The 18,448-nt window shown below is 41.2% G+C and overlaps 1 protein-coding gene across 6 annotated transcripts in view; it reads right to left on the bottom strand.

Annotated features, from left to right (window-relative positions):
* Window positions 1-18,448, bottom strand: part of adamts17 (ADAM metallopeptidase with thrombospondin type 1 motif, 17) — a 417,430-nt gene that overhangs the window by 152,528 nt on the left and 246,454 nt on the right. The gene's annotated exons all lie outside the window — the stretch shown is intronic.

Genomic DNA, 18,448 nt, shown 5'->3' with positions numbered 1-18,448 from the left:
TTGCCATGGCGACGCGGCGAATTTCGATGTGACGCCATGAAATTTCAATGCCTTATAACTTGACTCCACGTGGTCTGATCTTTTCCAAATTTCATATGCTTGTTAAGAGTCCCAATCTGAACACATGTTCAGTCTCATATTTAGCGAAAGTCATAGCGCCACCTACTGGCAACAGGAAGTATCATGCGTCGTACTTTGTCTAATTACTCCTAGGAAATTTGGCTGATGCATCTGAAATTAAGTCAGCTAATAAACAAGACCTTGGTGATGCTACATTTGGCAGCTCATGACCCAAAACTGAATGCTGTTACCATGGCGACACATCCTTCGTCATGAAATATGATACTGTTTTTCAGGGAGAAGGGATTGCTCTACAGTCATGAAACTTGACACACATGTCTAGAGTGATGTCAGCTAAAATCCTATGTGGTCGCTTTGAATGGGCGTGGCAAAATGGCTCAACAGCGCCCCCTTTAAAATTTCAAAATTGCAGCCCCACCTTCCAGATTAACGTAGAAAGATGAAATTCACAGGGCACATGTATAATGTCAAGACGCACAAAAAAGCCTCTTGAAGCCTTATTGTAAGTCGAACAGGAAGTTGGCCATCTTGAAAAAAATGGTACATTTTCGCCTTTTCTTGGCCATTTCGCATACCTTGTATTTTAAAGAACTCCTCCTACAGAATCCATCGTAAGGACTTCAAAATCAGTGTGTGTCATCTAGACTAGTGTATGATCATGATGGTTTGGCCGTGGCGTGGCGTTGAGTTTTGATGTTTCGCCATGACAGAGGAAATTGATATAACTTGAGTGTACACGGTTGGATCTGCCTCAAACTTTACACAACAAGTCACTGACAAAAGCCCTTCGACTGAGCGTCACTTCGACATGCGCTGGGGTGCGAGGGCCCGATCATCGCTGCTTGCAGCTTTAATTAGGGCCTGAGCCCAAAGGGCGAAGACCCTATTGTTTTTCGTGCGTTTGTTTCTTTATTATTATTCTTTATTAATACGCCACTTCAATCCTTAATTTGACCCCCTAAACATGTTCAAAAACTCACCAAATTTGGCACGCACATCAGGTCTGGTGAAAAATTTGATAAAATGTAAAAATTAACCCCCGAAGTGCCAAAATGTGCTCTCTAGCGCCACCTATGTATCTAAAACGGCCGCCACGGCCCGTAGGAATGTCGTAGAGAGATCGAACCAAAACTCAATTATTCGTCTCATCAAGACCTACAAATCATACGCTGACACCCCTGACCTAAATCCAACAGGAAGTCTGCAATCAGCTTTTCAAAATAAGACTTTGCCCCAATTTTGGCCCCCGAACAAACGCTATCTCCTCCGAGGGCGTTAATGGTATCGGCTTCAAACTTGAATACATGACTTATCACACTGTGTTGAGCAAAAGTTATTAAAAACTTTGTAATAACTCGAACGGTTTAGATTTAGTAAGCCCTGAAAGTTGGAGTGCGACATTACACCTTACAATGTAAACCAATGGGGAGGCAATCTCTGGGCATGGACTTTGTGCCAAACTGGGGCATCTGGCATCTAAACTATAAGTCCGACCACTTTCAAACCTGTATCAATGGATTCGCGACGAAAATTCCTACAAAAAAATGTGATTTTTATGTAGGATTTGGCCAAAGTCATGGGATTTATGAGGATATTTCACAAGAAGCGTTCTCTAATATCCTCCTCTCCAACTGCTCCTGGTGATGTCACTCCCTCAGTGCTGTGAAACATTCCGCAATACACACTCATTATAAAATCACAGGAGGAGCAAGAAAAGACTTTAAAACTCACACTCTAATATCTCAAAAACAATAAAAGATAGAAAAAACATGTAAATTCAAGATTTGTAGGTCAAAGTCTCGTGGCTCATTTAAAGTTCAAATGAAGTTTGTATCTAAAATTATGTGGAAGCAGTAAATGTTCAAAAAGGTGTGGGTTCGCTCACACTCTCCATTCAAAAATATGAGTATTTTTCTGTGTCCAGCTGCAGTTACTTATTGTCTCTACACACCTGACAGTACACATGTCAATCAAACTTTCAAAATAAAAGCACACCACACTTGTAAGAAATATCCCTCATTTTTAAAAAGCGTGATCTGATCCCGACGGGCCAGAGTGCAACAGGAAGTATCATGCGTCGTTCTTTGTTGTATTACTCCTAGGAAATTTGGCCGATGCACCTGAAATTCACTCAGCTAAGATGTAAGACCTTGGTGATGCTACATTGGGCAGGTCATGACCCATGACCAAACGCCGTTGCCATGGCGACAAATCCTTCGCCATGAAATACGATGCTGTATTTTAGGGACAACGGATGGGTTTACAATCACAAAACTTGGCACACATGTCTGGAGTGACACCAGTTAAAATCCTCGATACTTCATTTGCATAGACGTGACAATATGGCTCAACAGCGCCCCCTTGAAAATTTCAAAATTGTAGCCCCGCCTTCCAGATTAACCTAGGAAAAAGAAATTCGGGAGGCTTATGTATCATGTGAAGACGCACAAAAAAGCCTCTTGGAGCCGTATTGTAAGTCCTACAGGAAGTCGGCCATCTTGATAAAAGTGGTCATTTTTCGCGTTTATGTATCTCATCATTGTCCGCAATCTCAATTTCAAAATATGATTTTGTGCCAATTTTGGACCTTGAATAAACGCTATCTCCTCCTAGGGCGTTAATGGTATCGGCTTCAAACTTTAATACTTAACTTATCACACTGTGTTGAGCAAAAGTTATTAAAAACTTTGTAATAACTCGAACAGTTTAGATTTAGTAAGCCCTGAAAGTTGGAGTGCGACATTACACCTTACAATGTAAACCAATGGGGAGGCAATCTCTGGGCATGGACTTTGTGCCAAACTGGGGCATCTGGTGTCTAAACTATAAGTCCGACCACTTTCAAACCTGTATCAATGGATTCGCGACGAAAATTCCTACTTAAAAATGTGATTTTTATGTAGAATTTGGCCAAAGTTATGGGATTTATGAGGATATTTCACAAGTAGAGTACACTAATATCCTTCTCTGCAGTTGAGAGGGAGAGAGAGAGAATGGGGGGGGGGGATGGGTGGAGCAGCAGGTTCGTTATGTAGTTTATTAGACAGGCAGGAATAATGTGTAGGATTTAATCATTGGTTCACAGCCTGAAGCGGAGGGTGGCAGTAATGCACCTAATATTCTGGTTGTCAATCATTGTTATAAACCAGAAATAGGAGGGTAAAATATTTTCCCGCACAGAGTGGTACATCCTGTCAGCCGAGGGATTTCCTATCTGTGCAGCTGAACACAGCAGTTCTCTACGTACTGTTTTACCGTGATGGTCACGGTGTTTTTTCCGTAGGTTTCACTTACTCAGCTGGCCGACAGACCCGCTGGTTCTCTCCACCTTAACCTAAATAACATATCGGGGCTCGGTGCTCCGGTTGGATCTAAACAGATAGCCAGGGTTAGCTAAGAGGCTAGCAGAGGCTAACTGGTTGTGCTTCTTTCCGGTCATGCTGCAGTTAACGCTCCGCTGCTGCCTGTTTGCTGCCTGTTCTCCGCTTTAACCTAAATAACAAATCGGGACTCGGTGCTCCGTTTGGATCTAAACAGAGAGCCGGGGTTAGCTGAGAGGCTAGCAGAGGCTAACTGGTTGTGCTTCTTTCGGTCATGCTGCAGTTAACGCTCCGCTTCTGCCTGTTTGCTGCCTGTTAGTTGTGTTCACCACGCTAGACTATTTTGTGTTTGTCTCGCTCGGGACTACTGTGTTTGTGCTGCCTTGAGTGAGAAAGTAAATTGATTTGTCGATCTGAAACCAGACAACGTGCGTTACAGACTGCTGTCCATACGTGCGCTCTCTGTGGAAAAAGAACCGCTTCTCTCTGTCTCACGATCGCTTTCCCTCCTCCCTCTCTTGTGACTAACACCACACTCACGTGCGCACAGATACACGCACCGACATCGTTTTGCACATCTGATGGTCAGATAACGTCGGACAAAAGTGTCCAACCTGCAAGTGTCCAACTCTGTGCAAAGCTGTTTGTGTTTTGTTTGGTAGAATTAGATTTTAGAATAGCTATTTATTGAATGAAGCATTTGTTAACTTTGTTAATTTTGCTAAGTTTCATAAACACTGTTATATCTTTAAAGAGAAGTTCTTTTGTCATTATTGGTAACATATTGTGAAAAGTGGCTGATTGAAGGAGTCAGAGCTCGAATTCAACCCTTCTTTGTTTACCCTTGAATGTTGATATCTCTCAGATATTAACATCCTAGGTGAACTCCCATTTATGAGATTACCTTGTTCGGTTATTAGTCCCGGTTTCCGGGTGGTGCTCCGTATTTGTTAGTTCATATTAATAATTCTGTTAATTGTTATAATTATTTATCATTGATAATTGATCATTATAGCAACTGTGTTCCTTGCAGATCCTACAGTTGGTGCCTGAATTATTGATTAAGGTGAACAATATTTTGATTTCATAATCTATAATTACCCATAATTGTTTGTGAACAGAGGGGTGGGCTCACAGAGAGACACTGGTTAGTATTGTGTGTCTAAAGACTCTCACACTGATCATCTCCAAACGTTTTCTTGGTTCCCAGAAGCTTAGGTGACTGCGCCGCGGCCTGCTGTGCGCAAGGGTGCGAAGGCCCGTTCAACACTGCTTGCAGCTTTAATTAGGGCCTGAGCCCAAAGGGCGAAGACCCTATTGTTTTTCGTGCGTTTGTTTGTTTATTATTATTCTTTCTTGTTACGCCACTTTAACTCTAAATTTGACCCCCTAAACATGCTCAAAAACTCACCAAATTTGGCACGCACATCAGGAATGGTGAAAAATTTGATAAAATGTAAAAATTAAACCCCAAGGTGCCAAAATGTGCTCTCTAGCGCCACCTACGTATCTAAAACGGCCACCACGGCCCGTAGGAATGTCGTAGAGAGATCGAACCAAAACTCAATTATTCGTCTCATCAAGACCTACAAATCATACGCTGACACCCCTGACCTAAATCCAACAGGAAATCAGCAATGTCCATTTGAAAGTATGATTTTTTGCCAATTTTGGACCTTGAATAAACGCTATCTCCTCCTAGGGCGTTAATGGTATCGGCTTCAAACTTGAATACATGACTTATCACACTGTGTTGAGCAAAAGTTATTAAAAACTTTGTAATAACTCGAACGGTTTAGATTTAGTAAGCCCTGAAAGTTGGAGTGCGACATTACACCTTACAATGTAAACCAATGGGGAGGCAAATTCTGGGCATGGACTTTGTGCCAAACTGGGGCATCTGGCGTCTAAACTATAAGTCCCACCAGTTTCAAACCTGTATCAATGGATTCGCAACGAAAATTCCTACAAAAAAATGATATTTTTATGTAGGATTTGGCCAACGTTATGGGATTTATGAGCATATTTCACAAGTAGAGTACACTAAAATCTTCTCTGCAGCTGTGAGGGAGAGAGAGAGAATGGGAGGGGGGGGATGGGTAAAGTAAACATCTACTGCCTGTGACAGAAGCCCTTGGACTGCAGCAGTGACAGCAGTGTTCAATCCTTACTTTTTTTCAAGGAGTACATGTGCTCCTAAATGAAAGAAATTAGGAGCATATATATAACTTTAGGAGCACACTGAAAAATGTGCAAGTAAGAGTTTCTTAAAGAAAACAATTCATTATAACATATTTACAATTGATCACATACATATTTAAACTCTGTGTGTGTGTGTGTGTGTGTGTGTGTGTGCGTGCGTGTGTATGTAAATCACAATTTGCTGTTTTTAGGGGTCCTTGATTATGGCAAAAAATATAATCACGATCATTTTTTTTCAATATTGAGATCATGATTATTTAACATGATTACTTATTGACTGTCATCTTCTCCAATTGCTGTTGTTCATACATGCACATATTTTTTCTGACTTGGCTGAGGGGACTATTACATATGTGATCGTATATTGTACTAATGATCAAGAAAGACTATAGCTGATATGAGGGAAAAACTCAGGAAGAGGGTGGCAGTAATGCACCCAATATGCTGGTTGCCAACCGTTGTTGCCAACCAAAAAGGCGTGGGTAAAATATTTTTCCTCACCGAGTGGTACATCCTGTCAGCCGAGGGATTTCCTATCTGTGCAGCTGAACAAGGTAGTTCTCTATGGACTGTTTTACCGTGATGGTCACGGTGTTTTTTCCGCAGGTTTCACTTCACTCAGCTGGCCGACAGACCCGCTGATTCTGTCCGCTTTAACCTAAATAACTAATCGGGAGTCGGTGCTCCGTTTGGATCTAAACAGAGAGCCAGGGTTAGCTGAGAGGCTAGCAGAGGCGAACTGGTTGTGCTTCTTTCGGTCATGCTGCAGTTAACGCTCCGCTGCTGCCTGTTTGCTGCCTGTTCTCCGCTTTAACCTAAATAACAAATCGGGACTCGGTGCTCCGTTTGGATCTAAACAGATAGCCGGGGTTAGCTGAGAGGCTAGCAGAGGCTAACTGGTTGTGCTTCTTTCGGTCATGCTGCAGTTAACGCTCCGCTGCTGCCTGCTGACATCGTTTTGCACATCTGATGGTCAGATAACGTCGGACAAAAGTGTCCAACTTGCAAGTGTCCAACCCTGTGCAAAGCTGTTTGTGTTTTGTTTGGTAGAATTAGATTTTTGAATAGCTATTTATTGAATGAAGCATTTGTTAACTTTGTTAATTTTGCTAAGTTTAATAAACACTGTTATATCTTCAAAGAGAAGTTCTTTAGTCATTATTGGTAACATATTGTGAAAAGTGGCTGATTGAAGGAGTCAGAGCTCGAATTCAACCCTTCTTTGTTCACCCTTGAATGATTATCTCTCAGATATTAACATTCTAGGTGAACTCCCATTTATGAGACTATTTTGCTCGGTTATTGGTCCCGGTTTCGGGGTGGTGCTTCGTATCTGTTAGTTCATATTAATAATTCTGTTAATTGTTATAATTAATTATTATTGATCATTGATAATTATAGCAAATAATTAACTGTGTTTTTCGCAGATCCTACAGTTGGTACCTGAATTATTGATTAAGGTTAACAATATTTTGATTTCATAATTCATAATTGTCTGTGAACAGAGGGGTGGGCTCACAGAGAGACACTGGTTAGTATTGTGTGTAAAAAGACTCTCACACTGATCATCTCCAAACGTTTTCTTGGTTCCCACAAGCTCAACTGACTGCGCCGCGGCCCGCTGTGCGCAAGGGCGCGAAGGCCCGTCCAACGCTGCTTGCAGCTTTAATTAGGGCCTGAGCCCAAAGGGCGAAGACCCTATTGTTTTTCGTGTGTTTGTTTCTTTCTTTATTATTACGCCACTTTAACTCTAAATTTGACCCCCTAAACATGCTCAAAAACTCACCAAATTTGGCACGCACATCAGGTCTGGTGAAAAATTTGATAAAATGTAAAAATTAAACCCCAAAGTGCCAAAATGTGCTCTCTAGCGCCACCTATGTATCTAAAACGGCCACCACGGCCCGTAGGAATGTCGTAGAGAGATCGAACCAAAACTCAATTATTCGTCTCATCAAGACCTACAAATCATACGCTGACACCCCTGACCTAAATCCAACAGGAAATCTGCAATGTCAATTTCAAAATACCATTTTTTGCCAATTTTGGACCTTGAATAAACGCTATCTCCTCCTAGGGCGTTAATGGTATCGGCTTCAAACTTTAATACATGACTTATAACACTGTGTTGAGCAAAAGTTATTAAAAACTTTGTAATAACTCGAACGGTTTAGATTTAGTAAGCCCTGAAAGTTGGAGTGCGACATTACACCTTACAATGTAAACCAATGGGGAGGCAAATTCTGGGCATGGACTTTGTGCCAAACTGGGGCATCTGGCGTCTAAACTATAAGTCTGACCACTTTCAAACCTGTATCAATGGATTCGCGACGAAAATTCCTACAAAAAATGATATTTTTATGTAGGATTTGGCCAAAGTTATGGGATTTATGAGGATTTTTCACAAGAAGATCAGTTTGAAATCTTTCCTTCCAACTGTGAGGGAGAGAGAGAGAATGGGAGGGGGGGGATGGGTAAAGTAAACATCTACTCCATTTCCAAGGATGCTTTGCGATTTTCACACCTCAGCAGGGAGCAGTCAACATCGGTCCCTCATTGGCGGAGACGCTCCTGCACAGCCATGACATCACCACCCCTTTATAAGCGAGCACGCCCGAAATACACGTCTTTCCCATGTCACTGAGCTAGGGGTAACTCCTGTTCCCCTGTGAGTTAGCTTGACTACCCCACGAACATGTTTTCCCCTCATCGAAGACTCCCCTCGTCGGACGAGACGAGACTTTGCCCATGTTCACCCGAACACATTCCTGGAGCCGAGAGAGACCGCTGCTGCAACCAGCGTCCTCAAATTCCCCCGAGAAAGAGGAAATGAAGTTACTTCGGGATAACGTGGACCGGCTCTGCCCTGCGCGTCTTCGCCGAGTCGTCTCTGCTGTTCTCTCCGCCACTCCACTCAGAGCCAGCTGCCGTGTTTCCGCCGACGTGCGAGAACGGCACCGTCTGCCTCCGAGCCAAGAACAAAGATGGACATTAAGACGGACTACACACACACACAACCTGCGCACTTTCTGAAGCGACCAAGTAAGAGGCATAAGTCTGGGCATAGGCAGTGTTAGTTGTGTGTTCTTTTCAGCATCAGTTGCTGTTGTTTAGCATTTAGCCTTTTTAGCTTTATTGCTATTGTTCTTGTTGTGTGAGTTGACGGACCGCCGAGTCCATTTTTCTCTGCTTTACTCTGAGTAGTATTTTAAGTTTGCTGCCTGTTAGTTATGTTCACTACGCTAGACTATTTTGTGTTTGTCCCGCTCGGGACTACTGCTGTCTTTCTGCCGCCGTGAGTGAGAAAGTAACTGCTTTGTCGATCTGAAACCAGACAACGTACGTTACAGACTGCCGTCCGTACGTGCGCTCTCTGTGGACAAAAGAGCCGCTTCTCTCCCTCTCACGATCGCTTTCCCTCCTTCCTCTCTTGCTACTAACACACACACACACACACACACATACATATATACATACATACATACATACACGCATTCCCCTGCAAGTGTCCAACCCTGTGCAAAGCTGTTTGTGTTTTGTTTGGTAGAATTAGATTTTAGAATAGCTATTTATTGAATGAAGCATTTGTTCACTTTGTTAATTTTGCTAAGTTTCATAAACACTGTTATATCTTTAAAGAGAAGTTCTTTTGTCATTATTGGTAACATATTGTGAAAAGTGGCTGATTGAAGGAGTCAGAGCTCGAATTTAACCGTTCTTTTTACCCTTGAATGTTGATATCTCTCAGATATTAACATTCTAGGTGAACTCCCATTTATGAGATTACCCTGTTCGGTTATTAGTCCCGGTTTCGGGATGGTGCTTCGTATTTGTTAGTTCATATTAATAATTCTGTTAATTGTTATAATTATTTATTATTGATAATTGATAATTATAGCAAATAATCAACTGTGTTCCTTGCAGATCCTACAGTTGGTGCCTGAATTATTGATTAAGGTTAACAATATTTTGATTTCATAATCTATAATTACCTGTGATAAACAGAGGGGTGCGCTCACAGAGAGAAAGTGGTTAGTATTGTGTGTCAAAAGACTCTCACACTGATCATCTCCAAACGTTTTCTTGGTTCCCAGAAGCTCAGCTGACTGCGCCGCGGCCGATGTGCGCATGGGCGCGAAGGCCCGTTCAACGCTGCTTGCAGCTTTAATTATTCTTTATTATTACGCCACTTAACTCTAAATTTGACCCCCTAAACATGCTCAAAAACTCACCAAATTTGGCACGCACATCAGGTCTGTTGAAAAATTTGATAAAATGTAAAAATTGACCCCCGAAGTGCCAAAATGTGCTCGAGAGCGCCACCTATGTATCTAAAACGGCCACCACGGCCCGTAGGAATGTCGTAGAGAGATCGAACCAAAACTCAATTATTCGTGTAATCAAGACCTACAAATCATATGCTGACACCCCTGACCTAAATCCAACAGGAAGTCCGCAATCTCAATTTCAAAGTATGATTTTTTGCCAATTTTGGACCTTGAATAAACGCTATCTCCTCCTAGGGCGTTAATGGTATCGACTTCAAACTTGAATACATGACTTATCACACTGTGTTGAGCAAAAGTTATTAAAAACTTTGTAATAACTCGAACGGTTTAGATTTAGTAAGCCCTGAAAGTTGGAGTGCGACATTACACCTTACAATGTAAACCAATGGGGAGGCAATCTCTGGGCATGGACTTTGTGCAAAACTGGGGCATCTGGCATCTAAACTATAAGTCTGACCACCATCAAACCTGTATCAATGGATTCACGACGAAAATTCCTACAAAAAAATGTAATTTTTATGTAGGATTTGGCCAAAGTTATGGGATTTATGAGGATATTTCACAAGAAGATCACTTTGAAATCTTTCCTTCCAACTGAGAGGGAGAGAGAGAATGGGAGGGGGGGGATGGGTAAAGTAAGGCTGAGGAGACTATTACACAATCATATATTGTACTAATGATCAAGAAAGACTATAGCTTATATGAGGGAAAAACTCAGGAAGAGGGTGGCAGTAATGCACCTAATAAAGAATTCTCATTATTCTTTATTAATACGCCACTTCAACCCTAAATTTGACCCCCTAAACATGCTCAAAAACTCACCAAATTTGGCACGCACATCAGGTCTGGAGGTCTGGTTTGATAAAAGGTAAAAATTAACCCCAAAAGTGCCACAATATGCTCGAGAGCGCCACCTATGTATCTAAAACGGCCGCCACGGCCCATAGGAATGTCGTAGAGAGATCGAACCAAAACTCAATTATTCATCTCATCAAGACCTACAAATCATATGCTGACACCCCTGACCTAAATCCAACAGGAAGTCCGCAGTGTGCTCATCAAAGTACAGCTTTGTGCCAATTTTGGACCTTGAATAAACGCTATCTCCTCCTAGGGCGTTAATGGTATTGGCTTCAAACTTTATTACATGACTAATCACACTGTGCTGAACAAAAATTATTAAAACTTTGTAATAACTCAAACAGTTTAGATCTAGTAAGCTCTGAAAGTTGGAGTGCGACATCACACCTTACAATGTAAACCAATGGGGAGGCAATCTCTGGGCATGGACTTTGTGCCAAACTGGGTCGTCTTACATCTAAAATATAAGTCTGACCACTTTCAAACCTGTATCAATGGATTCGCAACGAAAATTCCTACAAAAACTGTGATTTTTAATGTAAGATTTGGCCAAAATCATGGAATTTATGAGGATATTTCACAAGAAGAGTACTCTGAAATCCTTCTCTCCAGCTGAGAGGGAGAGAGAGAGAATGGGAGGGGGGGGGAGGGGGGGGTTAAGTACCCCTTCAGAGTAAAGAGTACTCTGAAGTCTGGTTGGATCCAAACAGGAAGCTGGGTCTAGCTGAGAGGCTGGTGGAAGCTAACTGGTCGTGCTTCTTTCCAGTCATGCTGCGGCCAACGCTCCGCTAGCCTCCCAGGTTAGCCCCGGCTCTCCAGGTGGATCCAACCGGAGCACCGAGCCCCGATTAGTTATTCAGGTTAAAGTGAGAAGAAGCAGCGGGTCTGTCGGGCAGCTGAGTGAAGTGGAGCCTGCGGAGGAAACAGCGGGACCGTCGGCGTGAAACAGTCTGCGGACGAGCTGCTGTGTTCAGCTGCACAGATAGGGAATAGTTCAGCTGCCAGGATGTACCACTCTGTTTGGAAAAAAAACTTCTTCTTTTTGGTTTATGCCGGCGGTTGGCAACCAGTGTATTAGGTGCATTACCGACACCTTCTGCTCCGGAGTGTGGACCAGAGATTAAATCCTACACATTTATCTTGTCTGTCTAATAAACTCAAAGGAAACTCTACTGCTCCACTCACTTGGCAGGTTCATTACAGTTTTAATGCTGAGCTACTGAACTTCAGTCTTTCTAAGTTCTTCCTTTATATATTGTCTTTCTTGATCATAGTATAATCTATGCTTGCATGCATAGTAGCCTCCTCAGCCAGTTGGTAAAAATATGTGCATATATCGGTATCGGCATCTGCAATCAGCCAATGAAAAAATCCAATGTCGTGCATTACTAGTTAAAAGTCTTTACATTCCTAAAAATAGACTTGATGAAAATTAGGAAATTAATTTGTTTTATACACAAACTCATCAAAAATACTCATATATTTGAAGGGAGAGTGTGAGCGAACCTCCAGGTGCTTGGGCTTTAATAACGGAAAAACTGCAATACAGAGCTACAAAATTTAGTTATGATTTTATTTTTCTACTGCACTTTATCACTTAACAGTCACCCTCACTCCATTTTTTCCCTTCCCCTCATAGGTCATCCCCACTACTGATTATACATATAAGACCTACAATTATTGTAAAATAAATGATAATAACCCCAAACTTCATACAAAGTTTGTATATGATGTACTGTAAGTATATAGACCTTTCTGCTATATCCTATAAAACTGAGCTACATTCAACTGTCACACCCATCCCCTGCCTTTCTTCCCTCCTTCTCCCTGTCAGATTGAGAGCAGGATTTCAGAGCACTCTTCTAGTGGAAATATCTTTATAAATCCCATAACTTTGGCCAAATCTTACATTAAAAATCACATTTTAGTAGGAATTTGCGTTGCAAATCCATTGATACAGGTTTGAAAGTGGTCTGACTTATAATTTAGACGTCAGACGCCTCAGTTTGGCACAAAGTCCATGCCCAGAGATTGCCTCCCCATTGTTTTACATTGTAAGGTGCAATGTGGCACTCCAACTTTCGGGGCTTATAAAATCTTAACTGTTCGAGTTATTACAAAGTTTTTAATAACTTTTGTTCAGCACAGTGTGATAAGTCATATATTAAAGTTTGAAGCCGATACCATAAATGCCCTTGGAGGAGATAGTATTTCTTGGGGGTCCAAAATTTGCGCAAAGTCGTATTTTGATGGGCATATTGCGGACTTCCTGTTGGATTTAGGTCAGGGGTGTCAGTGTATGATTTGTAGGTCTTGATGAGTCGAATAATTGAGTTTTGGTTCGATCTCTCTATGACATTCCTACAAGCCATGGTGGCCATTTTAGACACATAGGAGGCGCTATCAAGCACATTTTGGTTAATTTTTACATTTTATCAAAATTTTTGCCAGACCTGATGTGCGTGCCAAATTTGGTGAGTTTTTGAGCATGTTTAGGGGGTCAAATTTAGGGTCGAAGTGGTGTAATAATAAAGAAAGAAGAAGAGGAGGAAGAAAGAAACAAACATACGAAATTCAATAGGGCCTTCGCCCTTTGGTCTCGGGACTATGTGACAACAGATTTATGTTGTCACATTGATATAGTTTGATGTGGTTTGTTGTAAGATTCCATGTTGGTTTTCCTCCTGTCCTCCCCAATTTTTTGAGTCACCAGCCGCCACTGGTGTGGGGGTTGAATGCAGTTCATTTTTCTAGGATACAGCAGAAAGGCCTATATACATACAGTACATCATATACAAACTTTGTTTGAAGTTTGGTGTTATTATCATTTATTTTACAATAATTATAGGTCTTATATGTATAATTGAGTAGTGGGGATGACCTATGAGGGGAAGGGAGAAAATGGAGTGAGGGTGACAGTTTAGTGATAAAGTGCTGTAGAAAAATAAAATCAAAACTAAAATTTGTAGCTCTGTACTGCAGTTTTTCCTTTATCAGGGCCCAAGCACCTAGCGGTTCGCTCACACTCTCCATTCAAATATATGAGTATTTTTCTGTGTCCAGCTGCAGTTACTTATTGTCTCTACACACCTGACAGTACACATTTCAATCAAACTTTGACCAGTTCATGTGGGTCGAAAGACTTTACTTTTCTAAAAATAGACTTGATGAAAATTAGGAAATTTATTTGTTTTACACATAAACTCATCAAGAGTTTTCCATTAACTAATTGAAATTCAAGTGAATGGACACAAAACTTGCATGATTTTGATGACACGGGTGTGAGCAAGACAGACATCACCCTGCAGAAAATTCTCATCCCACACACAGTTGAGATTTGATGTTTCGCCATGACAGAGGAAGTTGCTATAACTTTATTGTAAATGCTCCAGTCTGCATCAAACTTTACATGTTTGATAATACTCCCGGCCTGAACACGTGTACATGAGTGATGCAAACTGGCTGAATAGCGCCCCCTATGAAATTTCAGCGAAGCAGACCCAGCAGCAGGTAAAATAGTGGACAAAAGAAGTGATGTTTATCTCCTTCTTGCACTGTCTGAAAACAGCCCAGGTCTGAAGACATCTACATGCTCGTGACAGAAGCCCTTTGATTGCACCGCGGCCCGACGTGCACAAGGGCGCGAGGGCCTGTTCAACGCTGCTTGCAGCTTTAATTATTATGGGACTTCAACCCTAAATTTGACCCCCTAAACATGCTCAAAAACTCACCAAATTTGGCACGCACATTAAGTCTGGTAAAAAATTTGATAAAATGTGAAATTAACCCCCAAAGTGCCAAAATGTGCTCGAGAGCACCACCTATGTATCTGAAATGGCCACCACGGCCTGTAGGAATGTCGTGTAGAGAACAAACCAAATCTCAATTATTCGTCTCATCAAGACCTACAAATCACCCCTGACCTAAATCCGACAGGAAGTCCACAATTAGCCTTTCAAAATAAGACTCTGCCCCAATTTTGGCTCCCAAACAAACGCTATCTTCTCTGAGGGCGTTATTGGTCATCTAAACTATAAGTCTGACCACTTTTAAACCTGATTCGCCACAAAATTTCCTACTAAAATATGATATTTAACGTAAGATTTGGCCAAAGTCATAGGATTTATGAGGAGATTTCACAAGAAGCGTACTCTAAAATCCTCCTCTCCAACTGCTCCTGGTGATGTCACCCCCTCAGTGCTGTGAAACAACAACGTAGCTAATTCAGTGGTCTGTCCACTGACCATGGTCGCTAACACAGATCACTGGTTACTACCACTGGGGGCGCTGAAGATAGTTGTCTGGACCAGTTAGTGATTTGTGGTCCTAATCCAGCTCATCTATCTATGTATCTGCGCCCCTAGTGATCCGTGTTAGCGGCCATGGTCAGTGGACGGACCACTGAATTGGCTACAACTCCCTCTCCCTACTTGGTGAAGCATTGTGAAGAGATGTTTCATCACAGCTGGTGTCCTGGTTGTGTTGAGTCCTGCTGAGTGCAGGTTTGGTGATGGTGCAGCACAGAGCAGGCCCCTGCTGTGGAAGAGTCTTTGGGCTGCTGCTGTGTGTTGAACGACTGGTGTTTTGGTCCAGTCATGCTTGAGACCAGGCCGGGTACAAGTCTTTGCTGTCAGCTTAGCTCCCGAGCGATTTGGAAAAACAGGTTGCTGAGCGGATGAATCCAACCGCAGACTGAAGGACTGTGTTGTGAACAAGTCTTTGTGGCTGCAGTAACTATTCTGCAGGAGTCCAGCTGAATGTCCTCTTTCTTTGTTTCAAAGTGACATGAGCTAGTGTTGAATCAAGGCTTTCGTAGCTTTGTGTGATCATTGTTGGGTGTTATAAAAATTCCTCTGGCTTCTCTAACTCTTTAGTTGGCTGGATGCTAGCTGCGTCATTGACTTCAGAAAAGGTTTTTGTTGGTGAATAGCGCAATCACTCTCTGCTGCCTCAAGATAGCAATGCGCCAACAATGCGCCTGAATACACCTCATTTTAAGACCAATACGCCCATGGGCACTCTGATGGGCACAAGTGCATTTGCTATTTAAAAGCCAGAGCGAGCTGAGAGAGAAAGAGAGAGAAGCAGTGGTCAATCAAGCTAGAGAGTGGATGAGTAGAGTGAGCAATGGTAGCGAGAAAGCTGGTGAATGAGAAGAATGAAATGTTATTTTCTGATTGTTTCATAGCGGTTACAAAACAGCCACACCTACACACAAACCTGTGGAGGTGCGCTGCAATGCCTGATAATGGTGCTGCAGCCGCTAATTACATATCATACATGTATCATGGAAGTAAGGTAAAGAAAACAAAAATAATTACTGTAATTTTAAATTTATGTCCATGTTTTCATGTATGACAAGACCCAAAATGAACACTGTAAGCAGACTACTTGATTACTATAAGCTAATTATTTAAACAGCATTTGTATAGGAATGATTCTGTCCTGAGCTTTTTGATCTATATAAGCAGCTGATCACTGTAACCATGATCACTGTAAGCGGTTTCCACTGTATAATTGGCTAATAAAAAAACAAAAAGGTTAAAGCAACAGTTTAGAGGATTACACCATAAAATGTACACCATTAAAACAGTTCACATTGTGTAGGTTTAAAAAGACTACACTATTCCAGTCAACAGGTGGCAGTGTTCTCACATGGTAAGAAATTAAATAAAACTGAATTTCATCGACAGATTATTGTACGGCTATCATAATTATTCTTACAATTTTATGAAAACATTACATGATTAAATAATGACTAGACGTTTAATTCACATGAAATTCAGATTTGGCTATAATAAGGGCTTTACTTAGTGAAAACTCACTAAGGAATGTCCTTCAGATTTACCACAGGGGTCCGGGGATTAGCTGAACCCAAAAGGTAAGTTTTTTGTCCATGTTTAATGTGGAGCTGTTCTGGTCTTTCCTCCAGTTCAAATGACATGAGGGTCATTAAATGCTTTTAGTTGAGTTGTTAATTTAATCTGCCATCTGGACTTTCCAAGGGTCCTGACACAGTGTTTGCCCTTGGTCAGTGTTATGCCATTCAACGCCCACTGAGAGAGAGTTGAGGTGAAGAGGTCAGAAAGTCAGGTCTGCAGACCTGCTTGTTTGTTGGCACTTCCAATGGAATTAAGGTTACTGTATCCAATGGAATTAAAGAAAAATAGTCGAAGTGCCTCACAAAGGCACACACTGTAACTAAGCTAATAATTGTGAGGAGTTTCAAAACATCATCAGTGAGCTGAGAGGAACATTGTGAACATGAGGGCACCACTGGGTGCTATAACCAAATCGTTTGATCAATTCTACAATAAATATGACTTATTTACCAGCATTGGATAATGGCCTAACCCAGTATATTTAATAGTCCATCAACCTAATTGTGTTGTTTTTCTTATCAAACTGTGACACACACAGCTATATCCATTATTCACAGGCTCCATCCATCCTAAAAGAACTATCAGCACCTGAAAGAGCACTTTTAATGTTTCTGATCACTTTAACTTGTTACTCTGAAAAGATGACAAATGAGAAGGGATGAAAAGAGAAAGAGATCAAAGAGGAGTAAGATGGTAAATCGATTATCCAGTCAATAGTATGCAGTGGGTTCTTGAGTCACTTTGAAATTCATAAATTATGGGAATTAAAGAAACTATTGAAAAAACTTAAGTGGAGAATAAAGGCAGAGACTTGAGTTAGAATTGCTTAAATTATGTTTGTCTGAAGTAGCATATTGTAAGAAAAAAATGAATAACTTTTATTTTCATTATTACATAACACATCTGCAAAATTATCTTATTTTAATCTTTTTTTCTACTGAGCTGCATTGCTAGGTGTAATCAGTAAAAAGTTCACCCTCACCTTTTACAGTCTGTTTCTGACAGTACCATTTGGTTGGGAGTAATTGCTTTTCATTCTTTCTTATTTGTGTGATTGCTTCCAGCAATCACACATTGTTTTTCTCGCTCTTAATTCTTATTCCGTCTTCCGTACGTTTTTTGCCGCGTTTCAACTGCTCCATACTTTGTGCTATAAAAACCATTCAACTGTCTGTGCAACTCATTCAGCAGATGTGTGCTTGTATTTTTCTGAAATGTAACATGTTTCAGCGATTTTAAATAATTTTTTGAAACATTAAAATTTATAATGGCAGTCTATGGGACGAACCGTCCAACTGAGTTGGAACTTTGGTCACTTTGACACTCAACTGCTCGGAAGTCCCTTATTGTACAGACGCCATTCAAACTGTAAAATGTTCACAAACCTTTGAACTTTCAAAGTTATCAGATTGTTTAGTGATATCTTTTGTAGTTTTTCAGCAATTTATGCCCACAGTCAGGGGTTTTTAAGACTTTTTCAGGTCTCACCAGTGTGTCATGTGATCAGGCACAGTGGAGAGCACAGATCATTTTAGACCAGAAATGTTTTTCTAAACTGCTGTCACTCCCACAATTTTAACTCCTCAAGCACATATCTTATCTCAGTAAGTTGCCACAAGCCTCCTCTCTCTCAAAATGTAAGTACATTTCACATAGGACTTATAGTTTTTGAGATCTGAACCTTAATTGATAGAGATCATGTTCTCATTGACTGCAATACAGTCTGCAGGATGTGTGTCTTCTCTCACTGCAGTTTCTTAAACTTACAGATTCTCTCTTCCTTCAAACACTTTTTACACATATCATTCATTCT

This window comes from Thunnus thynnus, chromosome 1 (genome assembly GCF_963924715.1).
Source record: "Thunnus thynnus chromosome 1, fThuThy2.1, whole genome shotgun sequence".
NCBI classification, from domain to species: Eukaryota; Metazoa; Chordata; class Actinopteri; order Scombriformes; family Scombridae; genus Thunnus; species Thunnus thynnus.
Note: the sequence above shows the minus strand (reverse complement) of the source record. Positions and strands in the feature narration are given on the sequence as shown.